This window comes from Panthera onca, chromosome C1 (assembly GCF_046562875.1).
Source record: "Panthera onca isolate mPanOnc1 chromosome C1, mPanOnc1 haplotype 2, whole genome shotgun sequence".
NCBI lineage: Eukaryota > Metazoa > Chordata > Mammalia > Carnivora > Felidae > Panthera > Panthera onca.
This window is the reverse complement of record NC_138346.1, coordinates 193,353,136-193,372,049: the sequence shown is the minus strand read 5'-3', so window position 1 is coordinate 193,372,049 and position 18,914 is coordinate 193,353,136. Positions and strand designations below refer to the sequence as shown.

General features: G+C 54.6%; 2 long non-coding RNA genes across 3 annotated transcripts; one reads left to right on the top strand and one right to left on the bottom strand.

The window, feature by feature from the left end:
• Window positions 1-1,515: 1,515 nt before the first annotated feature.
• Window positions 1,516-13,617, top strand: LOC132672464 (uncharacterized). Of its 2 annotated transcripts, XR_009607526.3 has the most exons (5): window positions 4,791-5,492; window positions 5,996-6,462; window positions 9,237-9,349; window positions 9,488-9,641; window positions 13,506-13,617. It is a non-coding gene; the product is annotated as an uncharacterized LOC132672464 (long non-coding RNA). The 2 variants fall into 2 exon arrangements; XR_009607525.2 differs by lacking the exons at window positions 4,791-5,492; window positions 5,996-6,462; window positions 9,237-9,349 and adding an exon at window positions 1,516-1,618.
• A 594-nt stretch (window positions 13,618-14,211) lies between these two features.
• LOC144617271 (uncharacterized) lies at window positions 14,212-17,326 on the bottom strand. Its single transcript, XR_013557640.2, has 2 exons — window positions 17,097-17,326; window positions 14,212-16,187 (listed from the first exon to the last, which is right to left on the bottom strand). It is a non-coding gene; the product is annotated as an uncharacterized LOC144617271 (long non-coding RNA).
• Window positions 17,327-18,914: the final 1,588 nt, after the last annotated feature.

The window sequence follows — 18,914 nt, the reverse complement described above, 5'->3', positions numbered from 1 at the left end:
CCCCAGGAAACCAAGACACCCACTAACTTTTTAGTCCCTGCATCGATATCTGGGAAACCTTCTCTGGCCTCTCCAGTCTGGGATCTAGACCCTCCTTCGGGTTTCTGACCCGTCTCTGTGCCAGGCTTCTCCAACTGGCATTTATTCATGTGTATTAGAAAACACCTGGTCCACCTGATGAGCTGTTACTTTGCTGGGGTCACAAGCCTTGCCATTCTTATCAGCCATTGTTCTCCACCGCCCAGAAACAAGCCCACTGTATGATGACCATATCTTATGTTTGTTCAGAAGTTACCAAGTAAAAGACATTACGAGGAGCATTGAGCACAATAGCTTATGGATTCCTTGCATCATCCTTACATGGAAGGTACCCATTATTAGTTCTATTATATAGATGAAGGTAACCGAGGCTCAGAGAGGTGACATGACCTGCCCGACGTTCACACCACTAGTAAACAGAGTCAGGATTTGAACTTGGATCTTTGGCTCCAAAGCTTGCATTCTTAGCTTCTACTGCCTCAGCTAGCAGGTGCTCAGTAAAGATTTGTCAAAAAAAAAAAAAAAGAAAGAATGATTCTCTCCTTAGGGCAGGATCCAGGCCTTCCTCATCTGGGATCTGGTACTTTTACGGCAGCGTCTTGGTCAGGGGCCTTTGCCGGAAGCCACGTGGCACACAAGTCTGGCGAATGGGTGACCTGGCTTCACAGCCCAGAACAGAGAAATCCGTCCAAGCAGGGAAGGGTTGCAAGAGGTGTCACTGTGCCGTCTAGAAGCTTGATGGGGAGCGGCTGGGAGGGGTGATGACTCTGGAATTTAGAGCAACTCCAGGAGCCCCACCTCTGCCAGCCCCAGGGGAATGCTGGGTGACGCCTTACTTTAGCAATGCGTGTTCACTGGTGAGCCCGGTATCCAAGCTAAGCTTAACTCCTGCTTGGCGTCCCCTGGTGTGTGTGTGTGTGTGTGTGTGTGTGTGTGTGTGTGTGTGTTGAGGGGGGTGCAGTGAGAGGGGATTGATACAGGGGGGTGTGATACGTTTCAGGCGATTTTTAAAAATCAAAAAGGGTTAAAATCAAAGTAGTATTTTGGTGCCTAAAGGGGGTAAACTCCCATTATCTCGAAAATTTCCTTTTGAGCAAAAGCCTGTTGCTGATAATTCTGAATAAATGAGGTGTTACCGTATTAATATTGTCGGTAATGACAAACATTTGCACAATTATTTTCAGGCTACAAGACATGCATTCATTCATTCATTCACTCACTCACTGGCCCTTGTATCATCAGATAGGAATGTCTACGGCTGTAAGATTTTGCATACCAAATAAGTGGCTTGAACCTAGCGGGTATTTCTTGTTCACGAACAAGAAGTTTTAAGGTAGGAGGTGCCGGGTGGATCTGGCAGCTGAATGGTATCCCTGAGGAGCCACGTTCTTTTCTTTCTCTTCTGCCATCCTCACTAACGGTGACATTTCCTGTGGTTACCAGTTGTCATCTGCAAACACCGCACCTCCCAAAGCAGCCTGGAAGGCGTGAGGAGGAAGAAAGGTCCAGGAGAAGGAGAGCCCTGTTCCTGCACCTCCCTCCTTTCCTCCCAGATGGAAACCTGTCCCCAGATCCTCAGGTGACCTTCCCTTATATCTCATTGGCTAGACCTGGGTCACGTGCCCACCCCATTCATGGTAAAGGGGAACAGTGTCGGCATGACTTATTTAGAGCCATCAGGCACCATTGTTGCTGGGCCTGAATTTGGGGTCTGTTCGCAAGAGAGAAGGCAGGGTGGCCATCGGGTTGGCCACATCCATTCGTTCCACAAACATCTTTCCTGTGCCTGTTCTAAGTGCAAGGGCCACACAAATGATCGAATGGAGTTCTGGTGACTATCCTCTGTTATCTCCATGTTACGGATGAGCAAACTGGCTCAGGCTACTGAACCGACCTGCCCAAAGCCCCCGACCAATGGGGGTGATTCAGAATTCAACCCCACGTCGTTCTGAAGTCCATACTCTTTCCACCACAAGGAGCTGCCTCTTTGCACTGACCTGTCTGACTCACTGACCTGGGTGCATGGCCCACAGCCTCCCTGGCAGGACGCTAACGGGGCTGTTTTATGCCTTGATCTCTCCTGGCATTTCTGGAGTCACAGGATGCTCCTGTGGGATACAGATGGGAGATACCCCCTCTCTAACGAGCAGGCAGGCTCCCTGCAGATGGGCCCCAGATGGTGGCATTATCTGAGCAGTGGGATGGAGGCAGGGGAGGGGTACTGGGAGAGGGTGGGGGCCAGGCTTGGCCAGCCAAGTGTTCGGTGGAGAGCATGGCCCCCAGCCTGGAGGGACAGTGCCGTGTAGATTCAGAGCTGCTGGCCTGTGACACGTTTGGCCAAAGTTGGCACCACTGGCCCAACCCTGACACTTAACTTTTCCCCTGGATCAGGGATCAGTGCCTGGTAAATAGTGGGGCCGTCTCTGGGCTTGTCGGGGCTTCTCGGGGACAGGAGCGCTCCTGGCTGGGTCTTCGCCTTTGGGCGCTGACCCCATCTGCAGACCTGAGCTCCCGGAAGCTCTTAGGTGGCTCTCTCTCATCGCCCACCCTTCGTGCCACATGAGGCAATAAGAGTTGGGTGCAGTCAGGAGCCTGGCCCTCTGGCTCTGCCTCCCAGCTCACCACTGATTCGCTGTGCAACGTTAGGCAGGTCATTCAACCTCTCTGTTCCCAGGTTTTCTCACCTGTCAAACGGGACCAATAATGGTGCCAACGCCATGGGATTGTTTTGAGGGTTGCATAAGTTAGTGTGTGAAACACTTTGCTCAGTGTTCGGAGCATGGGGAGTGCTCTATGGGCATCAGCGGGCCTTACTATTAACACCACCCACCCGGCCCCCGGCACCGTATGGGTCTCACTAGTTTGTTCAACCCAGATGTCAGCTGGATGTCTCCTTGCTGTTGTTTTTAAATTTTTAATTTATTTTTGAGAGAGCGCGCGCGAGAGAATGAGAGCATGGGAGGGGCAGAGAGAGAGAGAGGGAGACAGAGGATCCAAAGCAGGCTCTGTGCTGACAGACAGCAGCACGCCCGAGGTGCGGGCTCGAACTCACGAACCGCGAGACGGTGGCCTGAGCTGAAGTCAGACGCTCAACAGACTGGGCCACCCAGGTGCCCCACAGATGCCTCCTTGCTCTTGCATTTGAGTTAAAACTGGGGGGATCTTCCCAACTCCTATGGCTGGGGGAGGTCCGTGACTTCTCTGGGACTGCCATGAGATCCGGGCACCTGGGGTCTCTGGTCCCCACCACGTCACCTCAAGCCCACCCGGCTGAAGAATTCAGGTGGTTTTCACAGCCTCGCCAAGCATTTCAGGAGAGAGAGCGATGGGGGTGGGGACGTCACGAGGCCCCGCTGGCCACATGGTGCCATCTCACTGCCCATCCTCCCGCCTTTCTAGTCCCCCCTCCCCCGCCCCGCTCCTCCCTCTGTTCAGCCAGGATGCTTCTCCCTGAGTCATACCAGGCGCTACCATTTGTCAAGCACTGGTTGTGGGCCAGGAACCATTCTAAGCACTCTGCAGTCACCTCATTTAAACCTCACGCGATGTCTGTGACTATACGCTTTTCCTAGCCTCATTTTGAGGGGCAAGGAAATGGGCGACACGCTCGGCCCAGGCAGTGGGGCCCCGAGCCGGGGGTCCAACCATCCTCTGCACTGCTTGGCTTTTCTGGAAACCCTAGCTCTGGGCTCCGGGGCTGAGCTGATACCCACGTGAGCGCTCTGACTTGTCCCTTTTTCACTCTGTCTGTCTGTACCCACAGGGAGGCAGGCAGGTGCATAAGAAAGAGGATGAGCTTTGGTGCTGCTCAGACGGGAGTCCTGGGCCTGGCTCTCGGGCCAGTCACCTCGCCTCTCGGAGCCTCAGTTTCTCCTCCTGTGAAGTGGCTTAATGACAGTATACAGGTTGTCGGGAGGGTCAGCATGGGTGACTATATAATCAGCCTCTCTGTCCTCAGCTCCCAGCCTGGGTCACGCCGGAAAGGGCACGTTGGGTCACGTTTCCATGTCTTCAGGGCTGGCTTCTGTCTGTGCAGCTGGCCTACGGTATGGTCTTTCTTGTTCTATCCCTTTCTCGTTTCTGTCTCTGGCTGAGTCCTCTCTCACAGTGAACTCCCGTCTCCCTGTGTTTGGGGTCTCCAGGGGCAGAGGGGCTGCTCTCCCCAGTGCCTCCCGACCCCCCTGCCCCACAAAGCCAGCCCGAGGACAGAAGGAACAGGCTTGTGGGGGACAGACAATCTCTGAGCGGATGGGTGTGCCTGGCCCAGCCCGCCGCAGGCTGAGAGGACACGGGCAGATGACCCGGGGCTGGGCCGTGGCGGGCATCTCCCGGTGGCGTGAGAGGCAAGCAAAAGCTCCTGTGCCCACAATCTGCCTAGTTCCCTCTGTCGGCCCCGTGGCCACCTCACCGAGTAGAGCTGCGGAGTCAGAGGGCGACGGGGCTGGGAGTCCTCGTTTCCATCCCCAGGCCCGAGCGGCTTTCTCTGGTCTGTTCTTTCCACTCCTCTCCCATCAGGGTGGTCCCTGACCCTCCCCCACTCCTCTTTCCCCGTCTCTGTCTCTGCTTCCCCACCTGCCTCCCCTCGCCGTCTCTCCCTTCCCCGTGCCCCTCTGTCTCCGCCTTTCTCATCCCCAGCCACAAAAACATGCTGACAGTTGCTTCTCCGGGAGGCGTGAAGAGAGAGCTGGCAGCTGAGGAGCTGTGGAGGGGGCAGAGCCAGGAGCCTGGGGGGTGGGGGGACGTTCGGCATTCGGGGTGGAGAGCGGTGGTGTCCCGGCCAGCAGCCCCGGGAAGAGCCGCGGGGTCCAGTAAGGTCAACGCTAGGATAGCACTGAGGTCTGCAGGGAGCTGGAGGCAGGGCGGATAGGGGGTGAGGTTCTGAGGACGGGGTGTGTGCGCGTGTGTGCCCGCATATGTACGTGGGGGGTGGGAGTGAAGCCTGCAGGTTCTGCTGCTTTTCTGCGTCTTGTCCCTGTCCGCGCTAGCCCACCTTGGGCCTGGCCACTAACACATGGGGCCATAGCAGATGGCACAGGAGACCGGTTCCTGTGAGCCGTGGGGGCAGCAGACAGGAGAGGCCTGCGGGTTTGGGAGCAGAAGGGGCCCAGCGTGCGTTACCGTGCCGTCAGTGATGCCAAGGGGCTGTGGAGGAAAACTGGAGGAGCGAGATCCTTGGGTCTCCTGCTCTCCAATGCCCTGAGCACGCTCCACGGCACTGAAGCTGTGACCAGAGGGCCAAGGGATCAGTCATCCCACACTCTTCAGTGCCAGGGAGCTCACCGCTCACAGAAGCAGCCCGTTCTGGGTTTGGAAACTGGTGTCTCCTGGAAAGAACAGACAGGGTGACAAACTCCTATTCATCCCTCAAAGCCCAGCTCAGATGTACCTTCTCATGGGAAGCCCTTCACCGCTCTCTGCCTAGAGACCTGCCGTGGCACCGAGCCCACCATCTGGTAACATTGCTGTACCTTTGTGTCTTCTTTATGAAACAGCCCCTTGAGGGTAGGGCAAATATCTGATTTGTTCTATCAGCCCCTTGAGGGTAGGGCAAATATCTGATTTACCTCTGTGTCCCCAGTGTTCAGCATGGAGTGACCCAGAGTGGGTTCTGAGTCACACAGATCCTTGGGTCACTCACACTGGGCCCGAGGAGTGGGGTTGTGTGAGCAACATGCTTCAAGCCCCGGGGTCCCTAGGACTCCAGGTCTTGGTTAGTCACTTGTGAGCCCTGGGGACTGAGGGCCCATTCTAGGTACAGCTGGCCCCGGGACCCTGGGACGGACCCTGGGATGGCGGTGCTGGGAACCCCATTCTGAAGGGAGGGATGGCCCTGACAGGAGACCCTGCCGTCTGAGAAGGACAAAAGTGGCCCGTAGGCAGAGTGTGTCCCTTCACCCTCCAAGCTGGCTTGTCACCACAAACCTGGATGATGTCTGTCTGTCCTTCTTTAATTCAGTTCTAAAGTGATTCCTGCACTCCCAATCCTGTGTCTAACGAACCTGACATTCAGAGAAAATGTCTTCGGGAAAGGTCACCAGAGGGAGGTGGCGTTCTCGCTGACAGCACCTGTCCTTCCGGCACGGGCAGACTCTCCTTCAAGACAAGTGCCCGTGCTCCTGTCCCTCGGAGCTGCCCCTCCCCACCAGCTGCCTCTGCTCCTTCAACCCTTCATCTGGAAAGACACAGCTCAGGACCTGCCTCATTTGTCTGTTCATGGTCCCTACTGGCCATTGAGACACAGGGACGACTCCGATCCCAGCCCTACCTGGCAGGGCACCCGGGAGGGCAGATCCTGGGCATGGCTACCCTGAGATCACGGCTCAGGGGCGGGAAAGAGACGAGGCGGGCAAGGGAGGCAGACCCTCGTGGTGAGACGTCACATGCCCTGCGCTCAGAAGTTTGACCTTCGTCCTGAGGACAATGGTGAGTGACTGAAGAGTTTAGGCAGGGAGGGGCCCCTGGGTGGCTCAGTCGGTTAAGCTTCTGACTCTGGCTTTCGGCTCAGGTCATGAGCTCATAGTTCGTGAGTTTGAGCCCCGAGTCGGTCTCTTGTGCTGATGGTGTGGGGTCTGCTTGGGATTCTCTCTCTCCCTCTCTCTCTCTCTCTGCCCCTCCCCCGCTCATGCTCTCTATCTCTTGAAATAAATAAATAAACTTAAAAAAAAAAGAGTTTAGGCAGGGAGATGTTGGTCATATCTGTGTCGCAGGAGGACTGCTCGGGCTGCGGGGTGGAGGATGGGTGCAGGGGGTGAGAGGTGATGGGGTCCCCTCGCTTTTTGAGAGTTCTTCTTTAGATCCTATTTCCTTCTGAGAGTGTACTGATTACTCAGCACTACAAGCTGGGGAGCACCTGCCATTGTGCTCCCATTACCGATGGTGGTGGTGGGGACAGTTTGGATGACAGGCTGCGCTTTGTCTCAGAAGGTCATGCCTGACTCCCCATTTGGCGTAGTTGTAATCTTCGCTGATTGCTGGTCACGGATTTGCCTTGCAGCCGTCAGCTCTTGGTGTTCCTAGAGAGTTAATGGGGCTGGAATTTGTTGTCTGACATCGTGGTTCAAGTCCGTGGGAACTGGGGCACCAGGCTTGGATCTGTCATGCCTCCAGTTCCTCGTTAGTAAACCGGGCACGGCGGTAGCCCTCTGCCCTGCACACCCAGGACGGTAGTGAGAAGGACCCGCTTGTAAATGTGCAACGTTTGGCTGACGTGTTTGTCGTGTTGAGAAGCTGTTAACCCAAGTGCCGCTCCCGGGCTCTAGGAGACCATACGGTTAGGAATGTGTGTGCTTTAATCTTGGCTTTGTGGTTTCCTCACTGCCTGTCTCAGCCTCAGTTACTTAGTTTATAGCAAGGGGGTCATGGTAGGTGCCTACCTCAGGGTGTATTGAAGTGAAAGCTCTTTTCAAACCACAGCTGTGGACGGGGCGTTCCTTCTTTTGGGAAAGGGACACAGGTCTTGGAGCGACACGTCCTATGACTCGATGGCTGCGTTTGGAGCGCAGATTGGCCGCCCCCTCCATCCAAGGGCGTGGACTCCACGGGTGGCGTGTGACCTTGCCTCGATCCGTCGTAGCAGGGGCTGTGGCGCCCTGCCCAATCCCCCAGCCGTCAGTGCTGTCCTTCTGCAAGGTCCCGCAAGCCTCCGACGGAGGGCTCTCTCTTGCTTTGCACCAGGTACAGGCTGGAGCTGGTGCCGCTGAGAGCAGCCCTCGGCTAGCAACGGATGCAAGGTGACAGCTAAACACGGCTTCTCTGACCCTTGGGGGGGCCACCTGTGAGGCGTGTTCCACACCGTCTCCCGGGGGTGTCCAGTGCCACCGAGCCCCGGGTGCCCACGGTGACAACCCGTTTGTTAACACTCTCTGTACTGGCTCCCTTCCCTCCCCCTGTCATCCCCATCCCCTTAGCTTTGCCTCCTGGGGGCACTTCCCAAATGAGCCACTCGTACCCAAATCCTCAGCTCTGCCTCTTGGTGAACCCAGTTCGGGACACCCGAGATGGTGGGGGGGGTGAGGGATATGCTTCCCCCGGAAACGAGGGAAGAGATGCGAGGAGGCTTTTGAGAGATGGGGGGTCCGAGCAAGATGGCGAGCACCCACAGGCTTAAAGACGAAAGGTGGCGACAAAGCATTACCGGGAATGGCTGAGGTCAAGAGCACTGGTTGACTTCTAAGTCACATGCTGTGCTGTGTAGCCACTGTCATGGTCCTCAGACCTCCAGGAGAACTCACTCGGGTGGAACAGCACGGCACTCACGGTTGCTTTGCAGAATCAAAAGGAAAGGCTGCAGCGTTCTTTGGGTTAGCTTGGGGCAGAGGGAAGACTCCAGTGACGGGGGTCGGGGGGGGCAAGACCCGGATGAGACAGAGAATTCGGCCGCGTGATGTCTAGGAGAAATAGAAGTCCCTGCAGGTATTGTTGGGGTTGCGGTGCCCCCCACCACCTGTGGCATACATGCTGGGGCCATTTTGCTTACCTAGTAAGAGCAGGGTGAAGCCACAAGATTGGACAATGTGGGGACACCCAGGTGCCTGCCAACAGGAGGTTATGTGCGTGAAGCACCCAGCTCAGTGCTTGGTTCACCCTCATCACTCAGGAGATGGTAGAGAGGGCCCCTTCTGAGCAAGATCGTATGCTGTGCCAAGCAGGTGCTCCAAGAACATGAAAGCTTGGCCTCGTAGAACCGGATTTGAAATAGTTGGGCCAACCCGGTGGGCTGAACCCCAACCCATCCCCTGTCCTCGCCAAGTGCCTGGGGATCCTCTCCATGCCTCACCTTCTCCTTTGTTAAGCAGGAAACTCCAGCACAAAATACGTGTTCTTTTGGTCGATTTTCTGGACATCCTTCATTTGGGAGCACCCAAATCTCACACTCTGGGGGCATTTTATTTCTAATTTGTGGCTAGACATACATAGCCACAAATAGGACTGCCGGTGAAAGTTGCTAAACGACCAGGAGGCAACTATTTTCTGTTTTTCCTTTTGTCTTGAAGTTGTGGTATCTTCCTGCCCGCCACAGGGCCTTTGCACACACCGTTCTCTCTGCTCAGAATGCCATCCTGCAGACACCACCCCTCCTTGCCGAGTTAATTCCTATCTGTCTTTTGCGTCTCAGCCCGGGTCTGGCTTATGAAGGAAAACCCTCCTTGATTCCGGGTTTCCTCTCTTACGGACTGTGTTCTTTCCCTCAACCTCAGCCTATGTGATTATGTGAATGGCGCCCGTGAGCCAGGAAGCACTACGAGGCAGGAATGGCGTCTGATTTTCTCCCTATTGTACTGCCAGCACCAGCACAGCTGGCCCAGAGAAGGTGCTCATTAGATATTTGCTGAAGAAATCAGTGGAGATATTTTTAGTTCCAGGGTAAAGGGGTAAACTTGGACCTCATCTGTGGGTTCCAGGGCTAATGGGGCCTCTTACGAGCCATCCCTCTGCCCTCTGCCTCCAGGTGAATCATTGCTTAAAATGCAAACATTCCCAAGTCCTGGCTCAGCTTCCCCCCTCCCCACCCGTGTGCCTGAGGAGCAGTAATTGTGCGGGGATGCAAGTGCTCATTACATGAACAGAGGGCAGTGTGGGACATAAATCTAGAAAATTGAAAGGTAAGTGTTCTTTGTTCTCTCTCCCTCTTTCTCTCTCTCTCTCTCTCCTCCCCTTTCCTCCCTTCCTCCCCTCCTCACTCCCTCCCTCCCCCTCCTCTCTCTCTCTCTCTCTCTCTCTCTCTCTCTGTCTCTCTGTCTCTCTTTCTTCTATAGGTTCTTCTCTGAGCTTTCAAATGCTAATGAACATGGTGAATCCCCAGGAGGGTCTGCTCTGTAGCATGTCCCAAGTGTGTTTGATCCTAGAATTTATTGATTCATTGATTTTTTTTCTTTTTTTCTTTTTTTCTTTTTTTTTTTTTACGGAGCAAATTTGAGATTCGTGTTTCACAAGACATTCTTGGGAAAATACTGACCTACAGAGTTAAGTCCAAGTTTCTTAGCTTTAAGTTTAAGGTCCATAAAGACCTGGGTCCTGTACGTCTCAGTGCTCCCCCTCCCTCTCCAGTTACTCCGCTCTAACCACACAGGGAAGGGTGGTTTTCCCATCACCACATCCTCTCTCATGTCTCCATTCCCTCTGTCAGGATGTCAGTAACTCTGTTGTCTGCTGGCTGACCTCCTGTTCAAGACCCAGACCAAATATCACCTCCTCCGTGAAGCTCTCCCTCACCCTTCAACTGTGTTCCCAGAGCCCCTGATGTATCCTTCCACCATAGCATGGCCATGATTGGCTATAAGGAGCTGTAGTGTTTCTGACCTCTTTTTAAACTCCCCGGGGTCAAGATCAAAGTCACGTATTCACAGCCGTGTCCCCAGTGATCAACACAGGACCTATCACATTACTCATGAATAATGGCATGAATGAGGGCTGAAACGGAAATGTTTCCAGTCTTTAGAAGGGTGGAGACAGAGATGGCCCAGCCTCCCTTGCCAAGATCTGCAGTGAAAATCTCTATCCCTCCATCCTTGTCTTCTGCTTCTATGGTTAACCCCATCCTGGGCAGCTGGAAGTGATATAGTCCATTCTGGTGAGCTTTCCTTCGGCTCAGGGGTGGATGCTGCACACAGTGTTTGCCCTAATCAAGGTTATGGGCTGGATTCTTCTGGTCACTTTGGGGTCTTCACCGAACTTGGCCTCTCATCGACACTGAACAGAATTGCTCACTCTCTCCTTGAAACATCATCTCCTCTAGGCTTCTAGGACACCACATCCAGCTCCCCAGTCCTTCCCCTTCCCCCGCCGGACCTCCAATTGTTGCGGGGCCCAAGGGGCTCAGTCCTGGGCTCTTCTCTACATTCTCCCCCAGGACATCACGTCTACTCCACTGGCTTTGAGTAGCACCTCTGTGCTGCTCTCTCCTGTCCTGACCTCACCCCTGAGATCCAGGTGCATTCACCCAAAAGCTCCACTGGATGTCTGAAGGCATCCAAACCTCCCAAGGCCAAAGGGGGATCCTTGGTTTGCCCTACCCCCAAATGGCTTTCCTCTCTGGTCTTCCCATTCCAGAAAATGGCCCCATTACTCACTTAGTTGTTGAAGCCCAAAACCTCTTAGCAAATGAATCTGTCAGTAAGTCCTGCATAGTTTATTCCTAAATATGGATGCGATCTGCCCCTTTTGAACCCTTCCTCTGCTATTGTGCCACCACGAGCTCTCACCTGGACCATTGCAACAGCACCCACACTGATGTCTCCGCTGCCCCATCTGCCCTACACTCCTTCCCATTGCCACAGGACAACCTCATAGAGTTCGTGAAAGAGTGAGGGCTTTGGGGTCAGACGTGGGTTTATGTCCCGGTTCTACCACGTATGATCTGTGTGACCTTGAAGGAAGGACTCAACTTCTTGGAGCCTCAGTTTCTCATCTGCGAAATAAATATTCAAGCAATCAACTTGCTTTGGAGCTGAGGTGTCTCTGGAGCCTTCTTTCCTATGGTTAAGATGATGAGATAGAGCTACAGGGTAGACTCCTTGAATTTGATTTCACCAGGAAAACACAAAGTCAGACTAAATACCCGGGGAGAATTGCATTTAGAAATATGTGTGTGCTAATTTTTGTGACCATTGTAATTGTATCTACTAAATGTCAAGCCCTGCTTTGGGTAATTTACATACATTGACATATGAGGTTTAAAACAACCCCGTGAGGATGCTTGGCTGGCTCAGTGTGTAGAGCATGGGACTCTTGATCTTGGGGTTGTAAGTTCGAGCCCCACGTTGGGTGTAGAGATTTCTTAAAAATAAAATCTTTAAAACAAGAATAAATAAAACAACCCCATGAGATATACTCATGCAGGAGACTCAGAGTAGTTAAGTAACTTGTTCAAAGGCACACAGCTGCTAAATAGCAGGGTCAAGTTTTTGAACCTTGGTTCCATTCTTTGACCCTAAAGAAGCTGGTGCCGCCCACACAGAGGTGGTCTCATTCAGCAGAGGGAGCCCTGGACTCGGAGTTGGCCCTGGGTTCGAGTCTAGACTCTGCTGCTCAGAGAAGTTGCCTCAGTCAAGCCACTACATCTCTCAGAATCTCTATTACCTTGGGGCGTCTGGGTGGCTCAATCAGTTAAGCATCCAACTCTTGGTTTTGGTTCAGGTCATGACCTCACAGTTCGTGGGTTCGAGCCCCACGTCAGGTTCTGTGCTGGCAGCACGGAGCCTCCTTGGGATTCTCTCCCCCCCCCCCCCCACTCATGCTTGCACTCTCTCTCTCTCAAATAAATAAACTTAAAAAAAAGAATCTCTATTACCTTGGGGCGTCTGGGTGGCTCAATCAGTTAAGCATCCAACTCTTGGTTTTGGTTCAGGTCATGACCTCACAGTTCGTGGGTTCGAGCCCCACGTCAGGTTCTGTGCTGGCAGCACGGAGCCTCCTTGGGATTCTCTCTCTCTCTTTCTCTCTCTCTCCCCCTCCCCCGCTCATGCTTGCACTCTCTCTCTAATAAATAAACTTAAAAAAAAGAATCCCTATTACCTTGTGAGAAAAAAAACATGAAGACAATAGCAGTTACCTCCTTAGGTGGTGTGAAATCAGATGTGATATGGTGTGCTAACGTGTTCCACAAACTGTAAACACGTGAATTATTATTTCCCCCCTCGGTATTTGTGAGCAATATGGGTCAGAGAGGCTGCTTTTGGGGGCCCCCGTCCTGCATCCTAGAGTGCATCAGCGTCACCGCGGTGTCCCCTGCCTTGTGAGCCGGGAATCTCACTTCTGCTCACCCTCCCCTTAGCTGCTATTATTTTCTTGACTCCGTTTCTCTCTTGAGCCATTCATCTCTCGGTCCTTATGTTCCATTGTTCCAGCCTCCTGGAAAACCTGCCTAGAGGCTCTCACTTGTAAGACAACATCTGCCTATCCAACTCCCAATTTGTGTTACTGTATTATTCTCACTCAAGGGAAGACAGCCGTATTCTTAGCCCCCATGTAACAGTAAAGTTTTTGTTTGTTTCTTTTTGCATTTCCAGAGATGTTTCTTATTGGGATGGGGTTGTGAGAGGCTGCCTCTGTTCAGACCCAGGGCTTCCTCTGCTTCCTCATTCGGGTCCCTGGGACGTAGCCCCCAAACCTACCCTGACCCCAAGAGTTGAGCGCATGATGGCCTGTGGCCAGCAGGGGGCAGCAGAGGGCAGCAGAGTATGACCTAGAAGGGGCTGGCAGAAAGGATGCGTGGTTGGTTCTGTCCCTGCTGGGCCAGGGGCTCCAGGGGAGCCAGACCAGGGTCTGGTCACTGGGTCTGCCCTGCTCCGAGTCTCTAGGCCACACCCTCTGGGCTGGCCTGGAATAGACAGCAATGAAATGGGAACTGTCTCCAGAAGGCTGGTGGAAAGAATGCATCTCTAATAGGGTAAAGGAAGGCTGGTTGCAAGTGACAGAGATTCCACCGGAAATAGTTAAGACGGCTTTCATGTTTTATTCTCCTGCAGATTGGCTCCTTCCAGGAACGGGAACCATGGTCACCAGCAACTCCTGCCTCACGTGTTCCCTGATTCATCGTCTTCCTTTGGTTCTGATTGGCCAAACCTCAGGGGGTGACTTAAACTCTGGAGTTGGGTTATGCCCTGCCCATGTGGCCGGGGGGCGGGAGCGTCCTCTGACTGACAGCCAGGGCTGCATGCTGGCCTGGGGGAGGAGGGTTCTCCAGATGAAGGGCTTTCTCTTAGGGGGGCGTAGATGGGCACTGAGCAGACACAACAATATGCATCTGCCACGGCCACGGTTGTGTGTGACAGTGTCCCTTTGGTACAAAGGCACCCGCCATTTCTCAGATTCACGAGCTGACCTTCAGGGCCCAGGTTAGCAACCTTCGTCCCCAACCCCCTTTCTGAAATGAAAGGGTAGCATCCCAGGAGGACGACAACCTGTCTCTCCACCTTAAGTCGCCCTCCCCTCTGATCATGTGATGAAGGGGTTACCACGAGCTACAGTCTTAGCTGGAGGGCATGAGAGGAGAGGAGGGGCCTGACTACCTCACTGAGGTCTCAATGAAGATCTGAAGATCGGCAATAAGGGATTATTACAAATGCTCTGCTCAAGATGCATTGTAAAGAGTGACTCACTCTGTGCCCGACATTTCCTGCTAGCCCTGAAAGCTAAGCAGGGGCTGCCTGTGCCGCAATAAATGCCACTATATGAGCATTATTAGTGGTATCTTCTGATCTGCGGGGTCATCTGGTGAAGCATGGGGGGCAGAGGGGTCCGTGCAGGCTGGAGGAGACCAGAGCAGTGTCCTGGAGCCCCCCTGGAGGACGAGGCAACCGAGGATGGGGACGGTGTGCCACACACCTGGGGCAGGCTCCGCCGTGGGTCCCATGGCGGGGTGGGGGCAGGGGGCAGACGGGACTCAGGGGATCTGGCCAGATCATTGGGCAGTTTTCACCCAAATTCCTTAAGTGTGTAGAGTATCTGCCATATTTGTTCCCATTTCACCATTGAGGAGGTGGAGGCTAAGAGAGAAAATGATTTGTTTCGATTCCCAAAGTCAGTGGTCAAAGCTAGGATGGGGTCCGGGGCTCCTGATGCTCAGACCAGGTCACACTCTCTGTTGCCTGGAGGGTAGAACACAGGCGGCTGGAAGGGGGAAAGAGAAGGCAGCTGCCGGGATGCGTCCCAGACATCTGGGGACAGAGGCCAGTCTGTCCCGCAGCACCCTGGTGGGATGCATGAGGGGAATTCTGTAAAGTGAGTCATTGGGATTGCTTTAGTGACAACGCTGACTGCCGAATGCTACTGGAGCAAATGGGTGTGCTCCCGTGGATGACTGCATTCCACCTTCTGGCACCTTCTTCAAGTCCAGACCTCTCTCCTGAGCTTCCAGTCCGCATGTGCACAAGGACATTCCCTTGAGGAGCTCTCAGTCCTCTCTGTCTCCTTGGATCTCAAGCTCATCTCTCTTTCTCCGTCCCCAAACCGCTCCTTCTCCAGGACCCCCCACCTCAGTGAATAGGACCATCTTCCCCAAGTCATTTCAAGTCAGAGCCCCAAGTGTCACCTTCAGTTTCCACTCCCCTCTTCCCCACGTCCAGCCGATTCCTGGTCGCCTGGACTCCTCTTCCCTAGTGCCACTCAGATGCATCCTGGCCCGGGTCCCATCCAAGGGACCCAGACGATGGAGGCTGGTGTGGCTTCTCCAAGCACCTCTGGGGAGGTCTCCTCTTGCCGGGGCTGAGAGTGAGGCATGACGGGAGATGCCCCCCATCGAGGGAGGGGCCAGCAGACTTGGCATCCTTTGGGGAGGGGAAGTAGGCATGGAACAGAACTGTTGACAGACTCCGGGCTGCTATATTGGGAAGATCTGACAACACACACAAGGAGAGAGTGAGGGCGTGTTGACGGCTGGTGAGAGGCGCGGGGGCCGGCTGGGGACGTGTCGCCACCACCCACGCAGGAGGAAGTTGGGAACAGATGGCTTGGGACCCGTGCCAGCCTCCTGAAGAGTCGTCCGCTCCCTCTCTCCCGGTGCTGGCACCTGCCGAGCAACTGGGGAAGGGACTGCCGCGTTCTGAATGTGCGTCCCGAGATGAGAGTCCAACTGTGCACGGAGAGGCCTCCCTACCATGTGGCCTCAGTTTCCCCAGCCCATCCCAAGCCATCCGACCCTAACATCCTGCACCTTTATGTTCCCCTCCTGTGTTATCTCCTCCCGTCCCCTTACCTCCGAGGCTCCCACCGTCTTATCCCATCCCACATCCCACATCCCACAAATGACCCACGAGACATTTCTTCCAGTTGCATTTCGTGGTATCTCACCTTGAGTGGATGCGAACAAGAGAAAGAGGTTCGTTTATTATTTTAGGGCTCTGCGCCCCACGCTGGTTTGGGACCCGCTAAGCACTAGCACAGGAGTTGGGCAGATAGAGTCGTGGAGAGGGTGGCTCGGAGGACAGTGGTCTCGCCCCTTCTCCTGACTTACCCTCCAGGCACAGACAGACCTGGACAATCACAGGCCTCTTCTCCAGGGGCAGCCCCATGGGGTTAGTCCACAGTCCGGATTCCTTCTGCCTGGTCTCCCACTGGACGAATCATTCCCTAGGGCGATGCGAGGGATATTTGTAGTTGAGTATCTCTGGGCACACGGTGGATTGAAGCTCCTGGCAGAGCGGACCTGGCTAGGAGGGGAGAAGCAGAAGTGCCTTGTGAGTGTTAGCGCAGCCCCGCCCCGTCCTCCACCGCAGGTGACAGAGGGGTTGAGGGGACCGCGACTTGCCTCCCACATCACTGACTGGATCTGAGGAGGAAATAAGAAAATGAGAAGTAACCTCCTTGTAAAGTGCCTGATGTGAGCACTCAATCCATCAAGCCCGTGTCGGTGGTTTGGGGGGAGTTGAAATGCCGTCTCTACTTCCTTGAATTATTTGAGCGGCTGCTCTGCAATGCCCCCCCCTCCCCCATCTCCTGGATCCTCTGAAATGGGATCCCCATTCCCACTGGAGCTGTTGTTCCTCCCGAGGCAAGGGGGCGGGAGGGGAGACAACGGATTCCGAGAGACTGGCCAGCCTCAGCCCCCCATCTTCTCCTCCCCTCAGTGAAGGGTGGTCATCCGTAAGGGACAGGGCACCTGCTGGGGCCGAGTCCACGCTGGCCCCTACCTTCCTCCCTGGGCTCCCCTCCCCTCCTTGCCTCAGCCCCCTCCTTCATGCTCACATGGCCCTTCCCACTCCTCCTGGGAGGGGGGGGGGTCCCACCCTTCCTGGGAAGTTCACACGGACCCTATTCTCTGAGAAACTGCCGAGGGGACCTTGGCAATCAACCTCCTTTGTAACTCCTTTTCCGCTATGCCTCTCAAGTGACAAGGTCATGAATGCAGTCCAGAGACTTGGGACTAAGCTAGCAATTACTGAATTCCTGAGGGGGAGGACCTGAAAAGCACTTGAGTGTGTGTGTGTGTGTGTGTGTGTGTGTGTGTGTGTGTGAGTGTGCTCGCGCGTGTCCGTATGAATGTGTGTGAGTATGTGCATGCATGCCCGGGGAGTGGGGCACAATCTGTGAAGGACTCTAAACAGACCAGTTAATCATACCTAGAAGTAACCGGGTGATGAGAGCGGATTCCTGGAACTAGCTGGCCATTCAAGTTTTGGCTCTGACCGTTAGGAACTGTGTGGCCTTGGGCATGTCAGTTCACCTCGTGACTCCACTGTCCCCACTCCCGTGGGCGCCACGGGTAGATGTGACTCCTTGTTGGGGGCAACCAATGACATCAGGGCGGGGCAGGAGCCCTGGAGAGTCAGGTGCTGCATGATGGCCGTTGTCATCACCAAGTGGCAGTTGGGACCCCCATCCCCGCTGACGTTCTAGAAGACAGCTCCACCAAGTGCACAGACAACCATAGGGCTTCAGGCTGGGGATGTCTGGAGGCTCAGGACTTCCACAAGCAGAGATGAGGGTGGTCTGGAGGACATTTCATGGGAGGGCAAAGGCTCACCTGGAGGTTGGAGGGTTGCGAGGGCAGCATCTAGCAGTAGGGGTTCCTGCGTCTCAGGAGAGGTCACCTGGACGGGAAGATTGGCCAAACCAGTTGCAGCCCAGGCTGGCGAGAATGGAGAGCTCAAATTGGCCAACCCACCCTTTTCACAGATGGGCACACTGAGACTTGGAGACGGGCAAAGACATAGAGCTGCTGCAAAAGGAACTGGGGCAGCTCAGGTCTGAGCTCCCTGTCTCCACTTCCTCTAGTTCCAGAGGCCTTGAATGTCCAGCTAGAGCACTGGTCCACCTTGCTGCCCCGGGAAATCACTGTTGCCTCTCGAGCTGGGGAGTGTGGCTGAGAGATGATAGCAGACTGGATCAGCTTCCCTTGAGTGTTGGCGCCCCTTGGACACCGCTGGGAGCTTCTGACTGACGACGCTGATAGGCTGGAGTCGGCTCAGGATGCTGGGCTGAACCGTCAACTCGCATCTAGATGGGAGGCCCCCATCCTGACTGCATGTCGGGGTCACCTGGAGAGCGGAACAAAGTGCCCTAGGCTCTCCCAAGCCCGCTCTACAGGTGATTCTTCCCCAGCCAAGCTGCTGGCCATCAGGGCTCCACGGGGCCATCACACAGTCCCCTCCAGAGCCAGGCCTGGGGAATGGGTTTCCTGAGAAGAGCATGCCGGAAGCGTGATTTGTTACAGCTGAATTTCCATGGGAACAGGAAACCCGTGTCAAATGCCCCAGCCGGTCCCTCCCTTACGCACGTTTCCAATCACGTGCCACTGACCTGTCTGAAGCGCCTTACCCTTGGGCTGATTCTAATGAGACAGCACGCCCCGCCGTCCCCATTTGCTGGATCCCTAACTACCGCTGCCTTCGGGATGGTCATTAGCACCTCCACATTAATATCTCCCGTGTCCATCACGGCAGTGATTAGGGTCTGCGACTTGCCCGCCGGCTCCGGCTCCGGGGGTGTGGGGCGTCCCCGGGGCCTGGCTGCCATGCCCGGAGTGGGTGGGGGCAGCAGGGGGACAGGCCAGCTTGTTAAATCTAATTACCTGGCTGCAGACGGTGGGCCTGAGCCCTTCTGAGAGCCGCCCGGCCCACCGCCTAATCCTCTGCCTGCCTTTCGCCATAACGAGCCTGTGCCACCAGCTGCCGCGCGGCTAGATGGGACTGAGTTTAATTGCTACCCCAAATGTCAGCCCTTTCAAACCCACAGTATTTCATCACTTACCTTTAAAGAAGAGGGGAAAAAAAATCAATTTGGACCGTGAGTTTCGGCAGCAAAGTCTGCAGAAAGGGCTGCCCAATTCTTCAGGAGAGCTGTTCTTTTCATTAAAATAGCTATTTTTAAAACTCTCTCCCTCTCTCTCTCTCTTTAACACGAGATGAAAAATCCCAGCTACAAGGAGAAACCCTTTC